At 42.6% G+C, this 21466-nt stretch overlaps 1 protein-coding gene across 3 annotated transcripts in view; it reads right to left on the bottom strand.

The window, feature by feature from the left end:
* FAM107B (family with sequence similarity 107 member B) overlaps positions 1 to 21466 on the bottom strand; it is a 72512-nt gene that overhangs the window by 26939 nt on the left and 24107 nt on the right. Inside the window, exon 1 of one of the 3 annotated variants that reach the window (XM_040248758.1) lies at positions 7859 to 7874. The exons of 1 other annotated variant lie outside the window; for it this stretch is intronic. The gene's annotated coding sequence lies outside the window, so the exon portion shown is untranslated. Of the gene's footprint in view, positions 1 to 7538; positions 7684 to 7858; positions 7875 to 21466 lie in introns of those variants that run through there. One more of the 3 variants, XM_040248757.1, reaches the window with a different exon arrangement.

Below are 21466 nucleotides of genomic sequence, written 5' to 3'. Positions count from 1 at the left end.
GGTCCCGTGGTTAAGACTTCCCCTTCTAATGCAGAGGGAGCAGGTTCAATCCCTCCTTGGGGAACTAAGATCCCCCATGCCTTGTGGCCAAAAAACCAAAACACAAAACAGAAGCAATATTGTCACACATTCAATAAAAACTTTAAAAATGGTCTACATCAAAAAAAAAAAAATCTTAAGAAAAAGCTTAGAATGAGTGAGAGACAAGTTCCTAGTTCTTCTGGTACATATCAGTCCAGGGAACCAAATGCCCATTTTTTTTCTAACCCAGCAGACGATGCTCCTTCTTGCATAAGATGACCCCCAGAACCCTCACTCAAAAAAAAAAAAAAAAAAAGAACCCTCACTCAAAGTCTGTAACATGAATTGCTATGTACGAGCCAGGTGTCTTTTGCCCCAGAAAGATAACTCAGATTGTCTGCTGGGAAATAAATCTGAGTGCACAGGCTTGCACCAATATTCCCATGAAGTAATTAGCACCTCATTAATATGCAGCCCATCAATCTGCACAAGCCTCTAAGCAACTGAAATGCTGTCCAATTAACAGATTTCCTCAATAATTGATTACCCTAAACCCGCTGGCCTCAAAATTGCCGTAGGCTGATAAATTACACTTATCAAATAACATTTGATAGATGGCCATTAAGTGGTTCAGAGTTTCTCTCTCTCCTAGGTAAAGCAGCCTGATGAGCTCTGAAGTTCAAAGACCCTTGATTTTACTCTCAAAGAGTGTTCTGTGGTCTAACAGTGTCACCCAGTGGCAGAAGGCACCGTCTGTGTTCAGAGCAGCTGTCGTTTTTTAAAAGAAGTATTTGTCACATGTGTTTCTTTACTCAACAGAAAAGACGACCATTTTTGAGGAATTGCTCTAAGAAAACTAGCATGGGTAAATTCAAGAAAAAATGGGACTGGCACAAGAGGAGAACTCCCCTAAGTCCAAAATTACTGTGAAGCCTTTGGGGGCCAGGCAGATGTGTGCCCCTCTGAAGCCAGACATACGGGAGGCCCTGTGACCAGGGGGAGGTGCAGGTTTGACGTGAAATCTGTTCAGTGTTCCAGGGCTGAGCAATACGGTCACTCATGCCATCTGCTTTCCCATCCACCATTCAGCCCTTTCAATTCTCAAAAGTTCGGCTCTCCCAGAACAAGGAAAGAAAGCCCATTCTATTCCAAGGTTGATTATCTGATTTTAAAAACTTATGAGGTGAAGTTTAATTGAAAACAATAAATTATTTATCTTCCTTATCTGTAACGAGAGAAGGCTAGACCAGACGGTCCTGAACTCCCTTCTTGGTTCTAACATTCTGAGAATACAGAAGAGTTCAGCTTATCTGGTGCTCCCACACGGGGGCTTCTGACCCAAGGCTGAGAAACTCTGGCCCCATCATCAGGGCCTGACGGACCCCAGGGAGGCACCCTTCTTATGTTCCATGCACGCCCCACCATGCCCTCCACTCCTCCTCATCCTGTTCCCAGTGTCTGACATCTTAGGCTTTCTGGTCCTGATGTGCCGTTACTCCAGGTGCAGCCACCCTCACTCCTAGCCCCTCGAGGAGAGTCTCAATGGCCTGGTCCAGGGCTAGAGACATCCACACAGGAGGGAGCATGGACTAGACTTTATTAAACCAGAACCCCAGTCCAAGGAGCCCCCAGATACTCCAGTCAAGAACCACACATAGACCATGTATGATCAACAAAAACGAAGCACTGTTTTTTCTTCTTTGCGTGAAACCACCTAAATAGCAAGTATACGTTACACTACAATTAAATTAATTTGTCTGAATCCTGAACTACCCTGAAATCAAGCCACAGTTCAGCCTTTTGCTCCTTCTTAGCTCTTCTTAACATATCTTTGCCTTCTCTATAAATCCACTTTCTTCCTGCCTACTCCCAACAAGCCCAAACACGTGAATTTCATACAGTCAATGACAGTTTTTTCTCCTCGCTGCCTTACATTTAGAAAATCACTATCTACTCTCACAGGCTATTCATAAGAAGATAAAATTTTGCTACTTCCTGTCTGAAGAATTGTGGGCAGTCTGTGACAAGAGGCTTTAACACGTACACATCCGTGAATCTGGTAATTCCACTCCCAGGAATTTACCCCAAAGAGATAATCAGACATGTACACAAAACATATGTATAACAATATTTTATGTGTGGTTCATGAGAGTGAAAAAAGAAACCCCGCTTAAATATCTAACAATGCAATACAATGCACCTTTAAAATCATATTATTAGAATAAGTAATCAAAGGGGAAATATTCATGATGGATCGAATGGGAGAAAAACACCAGGTTGCAAAATAGTATGTCCTTTATTTTCTAATACATGCATCTGCGTGAACAAAAGGTATTTGGAGTGTCCAAAGACCAGCTGTATTGGCATTGCCCAGGAACTCACTCAGTGCACGTGCCCTGAGAAGCACAGGGGGAGTGCCCAGCGCAACCTTTTGAGGGAGATACTAAAATCTGCCCCATTGTACAGATGGGGAGATTGAGGCCCAGAGAAGCGAGGTAAATTCCCTAAAGCTGCAAAGCTTGCACAGCTAGCTCCAGAGTCCACACTCCACACCACTCTGCTCTAGGGCCTCTCTGGGATAGCTCTATACCTCTAAATGTGCTCTGTGCTCCTTTCTCTCAGTCAACAACATGATGCACCCCACTCTTCCTAGTTTCACTGCTTCTGTTACAGAGCTACGGCTGGGGCGGGCAGGCAGGGGGCATTACCCCAACACAGGCACCACCACTGACACACATCATGGTGAAGATCTGCTTAACATCACTGAAGTCTTTAAAAAGATGTTTTGACGTAAGTGCACATTAAATACCAACCCTCATCAACAGAAATCCTAAAGCCCTTGAGTGGCAGCACGGAGCATGATATGGACTGAACATGCAAAGCTTTCCTGTCACCAGGAAGAGTGGGGCTGCCACTGGCCATTCCATAAACACCCAAGACAAGCCACCTGGCCTACTGTCTTAGAAATTAGGCAACTTTTGATCAATTTCTTTTACTCTTTTGATTCCTGCATTCAACATTTGCATGCATGAAAATCCTTAAATTTTATATAATGCCATTTTATAGTCATCAAATTTGCAAACACACACCACCAGCCTTTACCCCCAAACTGAAAATTCCTGAATAAAGGCACCTCCCTTAGCACATTTACTGGATGTGACTTTCTCAGGTGTTAACACCTCGGCCATTCATTTCAGAAGACTATAAAGGGGATGCCCTGGGAAGATGTGGGTTTAGGCCTGGTCCCCGCTGAGAGGAAGGAAACGACACAGACCAGAAAAAACAAAAAACCTTCCTGCTGAACTAGCTTTCAAAGCCCTCAAGTATTCCTGCTTTTAGAAACGAATAATAATTTCATAAAATGGATGACCTGGTCCATTTTATGGGAAACTGAACAAGTATTTTCCAAAGAGGGGAGTATCTTCAAAAAGGACTTAACAGAGAACCTTAGAGCAGAGACAATCTGTTCAACTTCCCCAGCACCAACGAGGAGGAAACAGAGGCCCAGAGAGATGGAAGTTTGACTAAGTTCAAAAAGAAGGTGGCCAAGCCTGGACCATAACGTGCGTGTCTGCCCCGGCCCCCACTTGGCTGGACTACACCACCTCACTCACTTCTGACTCCTATACGGAACGTACTGAGTTTTCTAAATTCATTTTCTACTGATTTGGGGGGAAGGGGGTTTGACACCAGCACTACCACCACCATTAACAGTACCTCTTGATCAATAACTGGATGGCATCTTCAAAGATAATAATATGCTTCAGTTATAAGTATCCACATTTCCATCTGCTTCTACATCCTGCCAAATTCCAGAAGACTACAAAGTCACTGTGATGATTAAAACAACAAAACAAACAGAAACACCTCCTGTTACTTCCCTGGTGGGTCCAGTGGTTGGGACTCTGCGCTTCCGAAGTAGGGGGGCATGGGTTCAATCCCTGGTCAGGGAACTAAGATCCCACATACATGAAGCATGGCAAAAAACAAAAACAAACAAACAAAAAACCCATGCCTCTTAGGGTAGTAGAAAACAACTCATTTGCCTTTTTTAAAAAACCTGATTGAACAACTACAACATTGAAGAACAGTGACTGTTCAGACACAGTGACTTCAGACATCCTCTTTGGACTCTCCACTCACCATCTCATTCTTCTCCTACTAAAGCCAACCATTCCTCAAGCATCATTATCCATGATCAAATCAAATCAATTACCGGAAAAGTAAAAATCTGCCCTACCAACAATGGGACAAGGAAAGACAGGCCTTACTAATAACCAACCCCAATATTCCATCAGGACATAAACTTCAGCATAGAACCCAGACACCAAGCCCATGCCTACCTCCACAAAAATGAATGACCATCCCACTTTTCTCACTAACCTGTGACTGCTAATTATTTACCAAGTGGCAACTCTAACCCCACTTTAATCTCTTGCATCCTATATAAAAATTAAGATACCCAGTCACTGAAATGTACCTGCTTCCTTACCACATCCAAACCAGCTCTGGCCCCATTTCTCTAACCCCACCTTCAAGTCATCCAGCACAAGCGCAAACCTAACTCTGCCTTTCCAAGAGAATTCCAGAATCCCAATGCTCTTCCAGGCTACACTCGCCCTGCTGCTAAATGAACTGAATCTCTACAATGACACGTGCATTCCTGGGGGCTGCTGGCTGGTGGGATCTGACACTCTTTTATCTTAATAAGTTACTAATAACATGAGGTCCAGCAGGAGAAAACCTGAAAATTAAAGGTCCACTAACCTGAATCTTGACTTATTGCTTCTCTGGGTCTGTTTCCTTAGTGGTAAAATGACAATTATTCTATACTTTTACAACTTTTCATCTCAAATACACTATGCTCTGACTTCCAAAAACTCAATTACTTCACGTGCAAAATACAGCACAGAGTTGTAAAAACCTCATTTTTCACTCTAAAGAAAAGAGATCTTCATGTGAGAAACAATGGTTACAATTATGTGCTTTTCTGGATGGTTAATGTTTCATAATTATACAAATGTAATATTTGATTTGATTTCTCCTTCTACAGTGACAAATTAGCATGAGGATTGGGGCACGTCTCCATCTGGGTCTTTGGAAGACTGTCTGGCGCTAACTAAACCCCAGAGAGCAGCTGTGCGCACAGCCCAGGTACTTTTAATTAAAGTCTGTTTTCCCACTTACTACTCTTCTGGTTACCCGATGGACTTTCTGTGAACAACAAATAGCCAGTCTTGTGATGAGGACACCAAAACCAGCATAGGGTTATTAAGCCAAGGCCAGACCACGAGTGTCCACTCCTTTGTACGAGCCTTGAGTCAGCCCCTAAAGATCTTGGAGGGGTGAGACGTGGTCCCTCAGGTCCAGAGCTCAAGGCCTAGAGGAGACAGGCTCACAATCAATACTGTGATATGCACACCTTGAGGGTGGGAAGACCAGGCCAATGTCAGGGATAAGGTCTTCCCAAGACTGTACCTCCTCCCAGCTCCAAAAGGAGGAAGGTTCTCCCCTGTGACTCCATCAGTGAGGATGCCCTGGACCACACTCAAAACCTGCCTAAAAGGAGTGGCGCCACAAGGGCTTGTTTTTACCTCTCACAAGGATGTGGTCTTAGGCTGTGCAAGGCTGCCTCGGAGGTCAGTAGTGTCATGGGGGCACTGGGATCTTCTCACTGCTCTGTTCTGCTCAGCAGCCCTGGCATCTCCAGGAGGAAAGGCAGACTGGGAAGGCGCCCCCCATCTGGCATCCCTTTATCTGGGAGGGAGGCCGCTCCCAGAAGCCCTCTCATTGGCCAGAGCTGTGTCCTGTGATCACCATAGCAACAAAGGGCCCTGGGAAAATGGGGGCACGGCATTCCAGCAGCGAAGAGGGGGGCAGCAGTGGCTGTTAGGTAGACAATCAACTCTGCCACACACAGACAGTTATGGGTGGAATGGGTCTCCCCCAAATTTGTATGTTGAGGCCCCAACCCCCAGTGTGACAGCATGCCGAGGTGGGGTCTTTGTAAGATGATCAGGACTAAGTGGAGTCATGAGGGTGAGGCTCCCACGATGGGGCAGGTGTCCTCATAGGAGGACGAGATAACACAGCTGGCGTCTCCCCCCACCCCCACCTTGTAAAGACTCAGGTGAAAAGGCTGCCTGCCATCTGTAAGCCAGGCAGAGAGTCCTCACCAGGAATCCCATCTGCACCCTGATCTTGGCTTCCAGCCTCCAGAACCATGAGAAATAAATGTCTGTCGTTTAACCCACTCAAGTCGTGTCAGACTGTTTGCAACCCATGGACAGTGGCCCACCAGGCTCCTGCGTCCACTCAGCCTATAGCAGCCGGAGCTGACTAGGACACAAACCCAATTCAATTGTCTTCAAAGGCACTCCGGCCTTCTGAGGAGGGGCTCACCGGGCCCCTCTGGGTGAAGTCAGCGGGCACTCTGCCTCTCCGCTCCAAAGCTGAAGGGGAAACTAGAGCACCGGTCGTTTCTCAGAAGTGTTCTGACATCAGAACATTCATAAGGAAAGCTACAGTGAGCAACAGAGACGGGGTCCTTTTAATGGAAACCCTTCCTTTTAACGGAAACCCTTTCAGCCTTCAGCTTCTCCTTCCCACAAAACTCCCCTTTTTAAATGAAGGGGATTTTGGCAAAAGTTCAAAAGTAAACACATTTGTCGTGGGAGGAGATGCTAGAACGAGGGAGTAAACCACACTGACTGTGAACTTTCTCTGCTTGAACTCCACATATTAACTCAACTCCCCCAGAGGTTTGTCATTCTAGGTTGCCAGGCCTTACCGTGTTCCCTCAGGTTGTCTTGCAGTCACAGCAAAACAAAAACAAGGTGCCCCCAGCTCCAAGAGGCTGTCTCTGCAATCTAGACAGTGATTTCTGCCCCCCTCCCCACTCCTGCCATCTATCAGGCCCACCCGACCTACAAACTAGATACAATCCCCCTTGGGCCTCCACTGGAGCTCTGACTTCCTCCATGTACAGGAACAGGCAGAGGAAAACTTTCAAAATAAGAACCGGGGGAAAAATGACAGCAATCTACTTAGCAAGCAAGGAATACAGAAAAACAAAAGCCTGAAAACAAGAGGCTGCATTTAAACCAGCAGGTCTCAGGTGCCACCATCTCTGAAAAGCCTAACATAACATACATAGCCTTTCTTCTTACTGGAAAGGAAGGGGGCTCGAGGTTAATTAGAAAATAGTCAAGATTTCAAAAATGTATCTATTTCGAGAGCATACAGAGGCCTCAGAGACATAGGCACTTAGCTTGAGTGACAAGCAACAGGCACATCAACCATAACCCAGGTCCTATAGAAACTGGGTGATATTACTCACCTTCATTCCAACAAGATGGTTTAGGGATATTTATTTTCAAACATAAAATGTTTTATGTACAATTTATGACTACTTCAAAACTCTCATATTTATTTGGTAGCTTCCACCAAGGATATTCTCTCTTAAAAAAAAGCCTTAGCCATCGCCCCTTCCTCCCTCCATCCAAGTATGCACTTACCAGTGTCTACAGCCCCAGGTCCTCAGCCAAAAGGGATTAGGACAAGTTCCATGAGTACTAACACATCCTCCATCAGGCTACTCACTCTGGCATCTCAATCAAATCTGTTGCTTACGAACAATACTATTATTTTATATGTTTTCCCCAAGTCCTGACACAGCCACAGGAGCAATACCGATTAGAACAGGACAGCTGGTAACTAGCAAATGCTCTGCTCAACCCCAGTTGCATAGGAAATGGAGAACTCTGTTTCTCTCTCTCCCTGAAGTTACCCAATTTTGAGATGTTCTTATTTCTTTTGTTGCAACAGGACTCCTTACTCAAGAACTTTGCATCCAGAAACTTCCCATCAGCTTCTGACTTCTCTACAGCTCTTCTCTGAAAGTTCAGAACTTTGTATCTGTTTTAAAATCCACACACAACAGGAGCTACTGGTTAATTAAATGAAAAGGGCAAGGATAAAGGGCATATCAACACATTCATAATGAAAATTTCTCCTCTACTTATAGCTGGTTATAAAGGAAATCATTCACAGCTTCCAGAAGAACAGCTATAAAATAATTTAACAAGAAACTACAGATGTATCATGATAGCTAACTACTTCCCTGATGCCTTAAAAAAAAAAATAATAAAACAAAGAATCTGAAAAGCTTAATTAAGACAGGATAGTTTTACCTACTTAAATGAAATATTCAAAAGCAAAATATAGCCAAAGGCCATGAAAAATGTTTCATTTAAAAAGTTTTCAAGGTAATTCAAGGAACAAAAATCACTACCCTTTAGTTTATAATCTTACAAATGCCAAACAGTATGAACCCAAGTATTTAAGAATCCAATTTAAAAAATTTAAATTCAGTCTATAGTACAAAATCTACAAACACAACGGTACATGTGATATGATAATTAGGAAGGCACTATCAACTTTATTTTGTAATTTCATCCATGAACCATTGGCGTTAAAATCATAAACCTTACTTTCTATTTATAAAATATATGTTAGCTTTGGGGGAAAAAAAAAATCTCTGAGTTACCACACTGTGTTTCTAAATTTCATTCTGTGAACCCTATAGAAAAACCAATGTCAAGGACTCAGCTAAAGAACTTCCCTTCCACGCAACATTTAGACTTGCTCTCAAGCTGATAAACTTTCAAAAACACCTCAGATCAGTGCCTTCCAAACTTTTCTGTCTGTAATTGTCTTTATACACAGGGACCCAATAACAAGCCCACACTAAAACAAACTGAAGTAGAAGTTTCCAGAAGCAATACCAGCCTATATACACTCTGATAATTTTCACTATTTTGGTGGGGGGGGGGGGGCGGGGGGGCGGTAATGCTTCTTGCTTAGTGGCTCAGTTGGGTCTGACTCTTTGCAATCCCATGAACTGTTGCCTTCCAGGCTCCTCTGTCCATGAAATTCTCCAGGCAGGAATACTGGAGTGGGTTGCCATTTCCTACTCCAGGTAATGCTTCTTGTGACCCACTAAACTGATTCTGTGACACACTAATGGATGCAGCTTGGAAAATCTTATCCTAATTCATTTACTTAACTTTGCCACCAGCTGCTGGCAGCACTCAGGGTACTAGGGAAGACACCTGAAAATTTCCAACAGAAATGTAAACTGGAAGACGGCATGTATGCCAACTGTTACCATCCCCTCCAGATGGGAAACACTTAAGAACCACGACCTTTTAAAAGCTTATTTGGGCTTCTATTACTAATGCTGAAGCCATCATCTTCTCCCCTGTCTAATCTTTAAAATACCATTATTCCAATCGCTAAAGAATAACCTCAAATCCTTCTAGCTATGTGTGAATGAGAAAAGGAATACAAATTAGAGATTACTTGGAGAATTAAGTTTGTTCATAGTTCAGCAATAAGCCTTTTTCTCCATGATGATGAACATAGGGGATGGAGATCACCAAGGCGGTATTTTCTCCCCTTATTAAAGTGATTTTTAAAAGCAGGTTCAACAGTTTCTCTATCCACAAATAAAATGATAGCCATAGTACAGCAAAATTTAAAACCAACTTTATGGTATTTGCCTATTTGTTAAAAACTACAGTATAACTCAGCTTCTTAACACCAAAACAACAGTTCTATTTACATATTTTTTAAGAAATAGGACAAAATCCACAGTTAACTGGAGTGAACGATGAGTAAGATGGGGCTCCCCCTGGTGGCTCAGTGGTAAAGAATCTTCCTGCCAAGGAAGGAGACACAGGTTCGATCCCTGATCCAGGAAGATCCTACATGCTGAGGAGCAACTAAGTCCGTGCACAAGTACTGAGCCAGTGCTCCAGAGGCAGGGCTCCAGAGGCAGTGCTCTGCAGCAAGAGAGCCTACCGCAACGAGAAGCCCGCACAGCACAACTAGAGAGTAGCCCCCACTCACTGCAACTGGAGAGCGCCTGCACATAGCAATGAAGACCTAGCACAGCCAATAATAAATAACTAAATAAAATTATTTTTAAAAATAAAAAGAATTTAAAAAAATAAAACAGTAAGAGGAAGTTCTCCAGTCCTGGGTACCTGCAACTCAACTGTCCAAGGTCATTTACACCGACCACATGGGAACCAGGCCAGAAAATGGTAAGGGAGGCAACTAAGAATTGATCTGTTTTTCTTCCTGGTAAAAAGAGACATGGCAGCAGTAGTGGTGGTTATGAAACAGGAGAAAGAGCTAAGCTTTAAAGTCTGAGGAGCCCAAAGCCAACTCTGCCATGTATTAGCTGGATGACCTTGGTTCAACAATATAAATACCTAAAATGATTACTCAATAAACATTAGCACGTGGGCTGAACACAGTCCTAAATGTCCCCACATAGTGAATTTTCACAACACTGGAGGTAGATTCTGAGTGCCAGAGGGGCTGAGGCAGCAGTCCCCAACTTTTTTGGTTCCAGGAACCAGTTTCATGGAAGACAATTTTTCCATAAACAGGGGGCAGGAGTGGTTTTGGGATGATTCAAGGATATTACATTTACTGTGCACTTTATTTCTATTATTATTACATCAGCTCCATCTCAGATCATCAGGCATTAGATCCTGACAGCTGGGGATCCTGGGCCAAGGCACTTATCCAAATTCACACAACTAGTCATGGGAAGGCCAGAGTTCAAACATAAGTCAACTCATTTCAAAACGTGTGTGGGGGCTGCCTTCTGAGCCTGGTTCCTTATCTTCCCTTCTCAGGGTTGCTGTTTAGATTAACATCTGCTAATAAGGACTCATTACTCCCATGACCCAGCATCTCAGCCGCTACCTGCACAGGTCACCAAATATCTCAGGTGAGTGGGCTTCACCTATTCAAACTCAGAAACTTATCTTTTGTTCAGCAATAGAAACCTTATCTTTGTTTTTCTTCTACCCTCTCACTGCTCCACCCTTCAAACACACCTCCCCTACAAATACCTTTTATTAACCTTAGGAAATATTTCACCAGCACTGCAGGCAAGAGTACACAACACTTACCATGAGAATGTTTACTAAAGGAAGGGAGGTGAGTGTCTAACGTTTGTTAGGCAGGGCTGAGTTGTCAGGCTTCTTTCAGAGCCAAGACAATGACAGGCAGAGAGCACAAAGGCTGGACTCAGATGGCGCGGCAGGAGCACCCTAGAACAATCACTAGGGTTAAACTGTATTTATCCTGTGAGGTCCTGACCAGGGACAGAATGAAGGCAGGAGAGCAACTGAGCCAGTTGTGGCTTGGGGATCCGGCAGGAATTAGAGGGGCAGAGCCTCAAATATGCCAGGAATTCTGCTGAAGGCAATAAACAATCTCATAGTGGAGGGTAGGCTGGCATTAAATCAGTTTTGGAAACAGGAAGTACCGGGACTGAGTGGTTAATGAGTGTCGACAGAACTTTTCAAAATGGGGTTACATTTCTCCCTTGCTTTCCTGTCCACCTTAGTTGGCAAATGCTACCTCCTCCACTTCCTTACCCCCCAAAAAGTGGGTAAACAGAAGCACTGATGGGCTGGTTCCATGAAAAGAACCAAAGCACATCAAACAAGTTAATTTCACCAAGTTGATCAAAGACATGTCAATAATACAACATCACCCAATCACTGAATCCAGTCGGTTTTAAAAAACAAAGAAATTAACTGTGCATGTGCCCTCAAGGTGTAACAAGCTAGCTATATATGTTAGACTTAAATTTTTAGTTTTCATAGAAACAGTAGACAGTAAATGCCTGCATAGATCAGTATTTGCCAATTTAGCTCTTTGTTTTACACTATACATCCTATCACTAATTATATTTTATACTTTCCAAGTATTAAGAATTCCCCAGTTTGGGTTTCCCTGGTGGCTCAGTGGTAAGGAATCCGCCTACCAATGCAGGGGACACAGGTTCAATCCCTGATTCGGGAAGACCCCACAGGCTTTGGGCCAACTAAGCCCATGCACCACAACTACTGAACTTATGCTCTGGAGCCCAAGAGCTCCAACCACTGAGCCCACGTGCCACATACCGAAGCCCATGAGCCCTAGAGCCTGTGCTCTGCAGCAAGAGAAGCTACCGCAATGACAAGCCCGTGCAGCAACCAAGACCCAACACAGCCAAAAATGAACAAATGAATATTAAAAAAAAGAAATCACTATTTTGCCAAACCAAAAGGGAATACAACCCATAAGGCTGACTTGGAAAAATACATTCATAAATCTAAAAGACACACGTTGAATTTATGAATGTTCAGAAAACAGGACACTGCTGATATATAGCTATTTAACAATCTGAAGAGATACAGTGGCTTTTTACCCTTAGGGAAAAAATTATGAAAGACCTACCTGATTAAATAATATTATCTAACAAAAGTAGATTTCCTAATACATTCATTATTTTAATTAAATTAAGTACTGATAACATTATGAGTTTACAATCATAAGTCATACAATCATACAATCAAAAGTCACTCCCACTGACATACTACTTTTCAAAAAATTGTATTATAGTTGATTTACAATGTCAAGTTAGTTTCTGCTATACAGTAAAGTAAATCAGTTATACATATACATACAGCCACTCTTTCTTAGATTCTTTTCCCATACAGGTCATTACAGAGTATTAAGTAGAGGTCCCTGTGCTATACAGTAGGTTCTTATTAGTTATCTTATATATAGTAGTGTGCATACTCACTGACATTTTTATTTAATGCCTGATTATAAAACAAAGATACAAAGTACCCTAGATGAACACCTTTGCCTTTAATCTAGTTTTATTTTGCCTCATTCTCACTTTTTAAAATAAGCTGTTTCCACCTCACTAGCTAAAATCAAATTTTGTTTTCTCTTAAAATGGTTCACTGCTGGTTTTACAAGATCCAACTCAGTGGCTTGAAATGACTGGATGTTACTTATTTCCTCATTACATCTGTTACTGACCATTTTCTTTACAATTAATCCAAACAACACATTCTGTCAAAGGGCACAGGTCCAAGCACCAAAAATGCCAGGTCTTGGTCCCAGCTCAGCCACTGCCAGGCTCTGTGGTTCAGAAAAGGATCATGTGCCTAGAGGTCAGTTTCCTCATCTGTGAGCCCCAGACCAGGAGACCAGCAACTCTCACCAATCAGGACAGACACACACACACACACACACACACACGACACAGACTGGTCACAGACACACACACTGGACACAGACATACACACACACACACACACACACACACACACACACACACACACACACTGCACCAGGCAACACAGACACGCTCCAACAGAGACAGGCCTTTCTAAGCCACTCCATCTAAGCCACTCCCTAACCCCGCAAAGGGGAAATCGGAGAACTATTTTTGCCCATCTTTAGGTATGCATGCTAAATCGTTTCAGTCTGACTTTTTGCGACCCCATGGACTGTATGTAGCTGGCCAGGCTCCTCTGTCCAGGCAAGAATATGGGAGTGGGTTGCCATGCCCTCCTCCAGGGGATCTTCCCCACCCAGGGATTGAACCCTGTCTCCTGCGCTCCTATACTGCAGGTGGATTCTTTACTGCTCAGCCACCAGGAAGCTCTATTTTTTTAGGTATAATACAAAATGATAGGGTGACTCTGCAGAAGATCTGTGACCAGAAGAAATCCAGATTAAATTCTGTATCTGAAATGCAGCCCCTCACTGCTTGTACACTCGGACTCTCCATGCTTGGAGGCGACCAGGCAGAGTAAGAAAGCAAACCAGTGAGACAGCACAGCACTCCTCTCTCAGCATTCCCTATAATAAAGAGCACTACTGGATTAATAACAATTAATAACAACTGCTCTAAAGAGGCCTTCCATCCGGTCCTCCTCTGTCATCTGAAACGACTGATTTCACCATCAGTAATTTGACATCAGAAATTTACAATAAACTAGTCCAGGCCCATTCTTCCCCAAAGCACAGAAGATCTCCAAGTGCTGATGGTGGTGTTTCTGGATTGTTCCTGGCTCAGCCGGGATGCTGTGATTGAAAAAGAAAATACATCAGTCAGCGCTTGGCTTGCCAGCCATCAGCCATGTCACAGTATTGTCATCGGTCACAGCCACAATGAATGACAGTTCTGCTCTTGACACCACAAAGCTGTGCCAACCACTGGCTGGACTAGCCCCTTCCCACGTGTTCTTCCTGCTGGGAACCTGTAGAATGCGACCCAGGCCACCAGCCTTGCCCCACAGTTAAGCCACAACGTTAATTTCAGGGTGAAAATTTAGGAGGTCACCTTGCCATTGTGTGTGCTTAGTCGCTCAGTCATGTCTGACTCTTTTCGACCCAGTAAAGTGTAGCCCGCCAGGCTCCTCTGTTCGTGGGATTTCCTAGGCAAGAATACTAGAGTAGGTTGCCATTTCCTTCTCAAGGGAATCTTTCCGACCCAGGGATCAAACTCACGTCTCCTACATTGCAGGCAGATTCTTTACCACTTGAGTCACTTCAGAAGCTCAACCTTGTTATTACTGCTTCTCAAACACACTCAGAAAGCAACAGTTTCATGGCTAAAAATGGTGTCCCAATGTTCTCATTATCAAAGAAAAAAAATGTTAAAGCAGGAAGCCTGCACTAAGAATTGATATTCCTCCCATGGGACTGTCTTAAAATACAAATGAGGTGAGGTCAGGTCACTCATCACAGCTTCTCTAAACCCCAACCGTGGCTGTCACTCCCTACCCAGGTGTACTTCTCACACCTCATCTCCTGCATCTCTCTCCAGACCTTACTCCCCACTCTCCAGTCCCACTGGCCTCCTTTCATTTCTTACCTAGTTTGTGTTCATGCCAGTTCCCCCCACCACAACTCATCCCCATTGCAAATCTCTCCCTACCAAAGGCTCACCCTTTAATCTCCACTCATACACCATCTGCCCAGATCACCCTATCTAACCTGGGTCCTTCCACCATTTGTCTCTGTCCTAAGTTTGCATGCTGCCCCCCAGCCCGCATCTGGAACTGTCTGTCCAATTTACTGCTGGGAACATGTTTTTTGATCATCTCTCATCTAAGTTCAGCTCCCCCCAATAGCTCAGCAGTAACAATCTGTCTGCAGTGCAGGAGACCCTGGTTTGATTCCTGGCTTGAGAAGATCCCCTGGAGAAGGGATAGGCTACCCACTCCAGTATTCCTGGACTTCCCAGGTGGCTCAGACAGTAAAGAATCTGCCTGCAATGTGGGAGACCTGGGTATGACTCCTGGGTTGGGAAGAAACCCTGGAGAAGGAAATGGCAACCCACTCCAGTAGTCTTGCCTAACGAATTCCATGGATAGAGGAGCCTGGTAGGCTACAGTCCTTAGGGTTGCAAAAAGTCGGACACAACTGAGCGACTCACACACTGTCACCCGTGTAGGTATTCAAGCTTCCCGGGTAGCCCAGCAGTAAAGATCCTGCCAGCCAATGCAGAAGATGCAAGAGATACAGTTTCAGTCCTTGGGGTTGGGAAGACCCTCTGGAGTAGGAATGACAACCCACTCCAGTATTCTTTTTTTTTTTTCTTCACTCCAGTATTCTTGACATAAAAATTCCATGCACAGAGGAGCCTGGTGGGCTACAGTATGGGTTGTAAAGAGTCGGACATGACGGAGAAACTGAGCGTAAACGCACTGTTCTTTCTAAACAGCATGCAATTAGCAGGAACAGAATCAAAGTTCCTGCCTTCATCAAGTCTATCTTCTGTATTGTGGCAATGATTTCAGAGTATATCCTAAATGCTCCCACAGTTCATGATTATGGTGATGCCATAGTAACACTTCTTATGTCTTACTTAGTATCTGTGATACCGTCCAAGCCCAGTCTACCACATTAAGGACAATGACAGAGACAAGAAATAATTAAATTCAAAGATTCGTTTCAATTATAAAAGGAAGAAATCAGTAGGTATATTTGGAGTACATTTCTTAGCCTCCAAAATGTTCAACTCATAAAAGCTGACTAAAATTAAATTAGAATATTTCCAAATTTAATGATGAATGCTTTAAGGATGCCCCCAAGTAGAACAGTCTCAATTGTTTTAAGCAGAGAATAGAATAGTCTTTTAATTTAGTAAAACAATATTAGGATAAGCAATTAAGTGATTTCCTATCACAGTTTATACTTCAGAGTCAGGTGTGCCTTTGTAAACAGTCTTGGGAGAGACTGCAAACATTAACAGTCACTAATTTATTAACTAAAGCCACAGAACTGTATGTTCAGTTGGAAGAGTCAAAGTAACAGTGTTCATATCTTTAAGATGATAAGTAGTGGATCCAAAACTGCTAATTTCCTGCTTTGTGGGTGCTTAGCTGCTTCTGTAGACATCTTAATAATCACTTAATTATATCACAAGGAACATAAAACAAAGAAATAACAGGATGGAGTCCTCCACTTTCAGGAACACAGACCATCAGCATATTTGGATTCCTGTCCATAAAGGACAAAAGCCACCACCGTGTCAGTTACACAACAACCAGTAAACAGGCTTCCTAAATCCAGGTGTTAGCAGGGAGCTCATCCCCAGATGTGAACTGCCCTTCGCAGCTCTGTGTACACACTTCAACTTCCAGCCCTACAACTGTAAAGAGAAATACACAACATACCGCTGACAAAAGGACTTAGATAAAATAACTGACAGGTTAATGATATGCTAATTTCCAGGATATTTCTCAGCTACTAAAGGAGCTGTACTATCTCCATAGGACAAAATCCTTTTACCATTTTACTTAGATAAGAATCTGTGTTTGCTTGGGGTGTAGCAGAAATGAAGAAAAGTAAATTGTGTCCTTGCTATAAAGTTCCACCATCAATACTTTGCTTGAATAAGTCCTGAATAAAGTTTCTCTAACAAATCAATTAACTGTTATCCAAAGAAAGAGGGAAAGTTCTGAGGTTGAAAACAGACATAGAAAAGTTCCATTAATCTGATAAATAAATAACTTAAAGGAGGGAAAGGGATCTTAGTTATCACTCCAACTATAAAAACTGGGATTTTCACATACAAGGTAACCTGTGGATGAGGGAAAAGGCTTAACAGACACACTTATTTCCCTATTAAAAAAAAAAATTCCCCTCACCCAGGTTTTGGAAGCAATGTGATCCTAGAAAATTTGGAAAATCAGAATAGTATGTAAAAAATAAAATATCATCTACGAATGCATCACTAAACACATCCATATTTTGATATATTTTCCTTTCTCTTAATACATATGTCTTTTCATTAATTTTTAGCAAAATGAAGGTCATACTAAGTAGACAATTTACTACATTTGTAAGCACTGCATCCATGATAAAATACTTTTAAAATATGGTTGCATAATATGGCATTAAACTGGTTCACTTTTCCTTTTTCTTATTCAAAAAGAAAAGTAATTTAATGAATTTTAACATTAACAGAGTAAGAAAAAAACCATTGTCACGGGGTCAGAATCCACACGGCGCCATCCATAATTCCCTGTAAAGGTTATTTCCGTATTCCCACCTTAACCAGCTATGTATCTGCATGAGATTGGATTTTCCGCATATACTTCAACTGACACAACCTACAACAGACTGAATGCAGAAGCAGACGTGAGAATTGAGTTATTTTCTATTATAGCCGGTTATGAAATAGATTTGCAAAAAGGTAAAACAATGCCACTAGCCTCACTATTGTTTCAATTTTGCAGAACAGTTTTGCTCCATTTTTAAACATAATTGAAGAAATGTGCACAAAAGTAAAATCATGTTCATCTTTCTTTTTCTGTTTTGGAAACATTTTTCAATACAAATGATCTTTTCCTAAACTGTAATGGGTTTGTAGTTATTTTTGTCATTTTTAAGTGAAATTTTTCAACTTTCTCAGTTTTAATTCCTAACAATAAATAATCAATAGATATTACAACAGGCAAAGGTCTTTGAGGGGCCACAAGTAATGGATTGGCCAAAAAGTTTGTGTTACATTTTATAAGATGGTACAGGAAAACACAGTCTAAATTTTTGGCCAACCCACTGCTTTGTAACACTGTAAATAGGTCCTGAGATCCAAAAGTTTGAGAGCCACTAAGCTGGAGAATAAAGGGTCTCCTTAAAACAAATAAACCTATGTATTATTTTGTTTGCTTGTAACAAACTTCTACTCAAAATGAGACTTCTCCAAGACCTTTGATAGATGAGGAGTGTCTTTGTTGAATGGAATCCTTCCTCTTCTGGCCTACATTTAGTTTCTAAATAATCAGGTCCCCAAATACTTAATGTATTTCAACACTTTGTTACCAAACACTTTTTTAAAAGCAGATATTGCAAGGAAAACAGGACCCTGGGAAATCAAGAGACATAGATCTCTGACCACAACTACCTCTCCACTTGTTTAAAAAACACAAAAATAATAAATTATCGGGACATCTGGGGTTAGAGCAGAGTGATTCAGATGATGGTACCTGATACACACTTATCTTCACAGTTACCATCATCCGTTTTTACTTCCTCCTACCAAACTATACAAGCAATTCTGTCAACTCCGCAGAGTCAGCGACATATGCTCCCTCCCAACCACCAAGCCCAGAACTCGATGGAAATAAGAAAACACCCACTTAGTGCCTGTTACAACTTTACTTTCTAATCAACAACACTCCAGTCAAAAAGTCCAAAACTGCCATATCATTATAGACATTCCTAGCATCTCCAGAAGAGGAATTCTTCTCTACCCTTGTCCTGTTTTTCCAAAACAAAGGAACCAGTCACAGTTTTGTTTTGTTTTGCTTTTAAAATCAGGTTGAAAATTTAAAACTCTTTCATTAAAATACATATTTACTGGGACTTCCCTGGCGGTCCAGTGGCTAAGGCTCCATGCTTCCACTTCAGGTGGCACAGGTTCAACCCCTGGTTGGGGAACTAAGATCCTACATGCCCATGGCGTGGCGAAAATGTTAATTTTTAAAAGTAATTAATTAAAAAAACATGTATTGCAGGTGTAGCAGGTGCCCAGCTCCCCGATACTGAGGCCAAAGCAGTGAACAAAACCAAGTCCTGCTCTCATGAGGCTCTCGTTCTAAGACGTAAAGCAGACCCCTAACAGAGGAGAAGACATGACAGGCGCTGGGTTTGAACAAGCAAAGCCCAGGAGGCCCTGAGAACAGGAAGATCATCCCAATGAAATACAGCCCCAGGGAGGCCCCTTCACAGCCACGTGGAGGCACAGACATCTAATACAAGATGCATCAGAAGAAGAGAGAGGGAGCTCAAGACAGGAGCATAGCAAAACCAGAGATCCAAACTCATCTGGGGGCACAGTGGAGCCGTTCGCCACAATGGATGCTCTAAAATAAACAAGGTTGATCAGAGAGAACAGCGAGATCCCCAAGAGACACACGGTGCTTAGAGGCCCGTAAAGCACACACGTGAACATATATAATCAAAGAAGCACTGGATATGGTACTTGAGCTCGGGAGTCAAGATAAAGGCTGGGTGTGTGGATCTGAGAGCCCCAAATCCACAAGCGACTGAAGCTAAGGAAAGCACTCATATTACTCATAGGGTGGCAAAGGTGCCCTCCAAAACCCCCAAATACCAAAGGGAGGACAAAGAAGAGGAGGCTGCGAAGGAGACCCAAGGGGAGGATCCAGAAAGAGAAGAGAAGGCGGGAGAGAGCAAGCTCTCAGCAGTTCAGGGGCGTGAAAATGTTTCCGAAAGCAAGATGTTCTTAGGGGCGGCCACTAATGTGGCTACGAAGACACGCGAACTTCTAAACCACCTTCCTCAGTTACAGAAAGAGAATTCGTCCATGAGTGAAAGCTTTCCAAAGCTAAGCCATTATTACTCAAGATGGCATGTATTGATTGCTATTGAAAATTTTCGGTTTTGTACATTTTTATTTTTATTTTTAAATTTATGATAGCATTTTGGCTACACCATGTGGCAGGAAAGATCTTAGTTCCCTGACCGGGAATCGATACCATGCCCCCATGCATTGGTGATGGTGTGGTGTGTGTGTGTGATCTGTTTGTCTACATCAACATTACCTTGTCACCAAATATCTGTGTACCTCTAGGCAAGACAGGAGTGTGAAGTAGTAGGTAGCAAAACAAGTCAAAAACACTGTGGAAATGATGACACCACAATGAAGGACGGCATTTAAATCCCCTTGGGTCATTAGACAGTATGAACAGAGAACGAAAATCCTGTTTCCATGATGGACACCCAAAAAAAGCACCCCGACCGAGGAACAGGCAGCAAATTAAAACCAAGGCCTATCAGACTGTCTTGTTGCTGTTCTCTCAAGTCTGTGTATCTTATACCCACAACCATCAGGGAGAAAGTCAAGATAAGAAGCAAAACAATTACAAAGCAAATGAAATTTTGCTAAAATGAAGCACTTCAACATACACATCAGTCCTGTAATTTTCACTGGAGAGTCACATTGTACCGGAAGTGGATATCTTCAAAGAAGAAACACAATTTAATCACCAGGAGCCCAGGCACTCAATGAAACATGGATAAAATAATGGAGACAAAACTTATTGAATGTTGAAAGATATTTTTAAAAGGTGAGCAAAGGGCAATTCATCCAGAGTTTGATAAGAGATGCGCGGGCATTTTAAGAAATTGTTGGGGGAAAAAATTACTTTACAACTGCAAGACAGCCTCTTACAGAGCTCTCTCCCTGGCAAAGACATGACATCCCGAACTATAACAAGACGTGACTTTTTATTTAGTCTTGTATATGTCTGATATTTTGTTAAACCCACTAGTTCAAGTTCACACATTTGAAGGACTATTCAGTGACCCAGGGGAAGATCTCAAGGTTTACTATGACCTCAGATATTCATATATTTATGCTTTCATCATGAACATTCAACATTTTAAAAGCCATCCTTCAGGAAGATAAAGTTTGCCCAGAAAATCAGCCCACACATGTTACCTATTCAAGGCATAAGTGACCACATGTTAAAGAAGATATATGTTAATCTCTTCAGAATCATTCAGGCTCCTCGTTCAAGGCAACAGATGAAGAGATCACAGTAGGAATGCACCTCCCAATAGTAATGCTTTTTTCTCGCGATAAAAGCAAGGCATCCAGAACAAGAATTTACCACCACCACCACCTCTCCCCCACCAAGGAGCTCTCTTGCTGGAAATTTTAAAAATAAGAACTAAAGTTCAAAGGGAGTCACTGCAGCAACTTCAAAAAGCCGGAAAGTTTGCATACCCATCTCTGTGTGCAACTGCATGACTTCATCTGGCATAGAAACGAGAGCAAACAATGAAAAACAAACCGTCCAACGCTGGACCCTGGTACCGGTTACCGACCTTCCAGACAGAACACATTGTCTCCAGCAGCACATGTGCAGAAAAACATGCACAGAGCTTACAAGCAAATACCCTCTATACAGGCGAATTGAAACCTATCGATGAAAGCAAACATTTCCCCCTAAGAATCAGCTCCCTCAATAAGTGGTATAAACACACACACACTCCCCGCAAATGCACAGGGATCTCACACACTCACACACAC

The sequence above is a fragment of the Oryx dammah genome, unplaced genomic scaffold (assembly GCF_014754425.2).
Source record: "Oryx dammah isolate SB20612 unplaced genomic scaffold, SCBI_Odam_1.1 HiC_scaffold_10, whole genome shotgun sequence".
Classification (NCBI taxonomy): domain Eukaryota; kingdom Metazoa; phylum Chordata; class Mammalia; order Artiodactyla; family Bovidae; genus Oryx; species Oryx dammah.
This window is presented reverse-complemented; position numbering and strand designations above follow the sequence as displayed.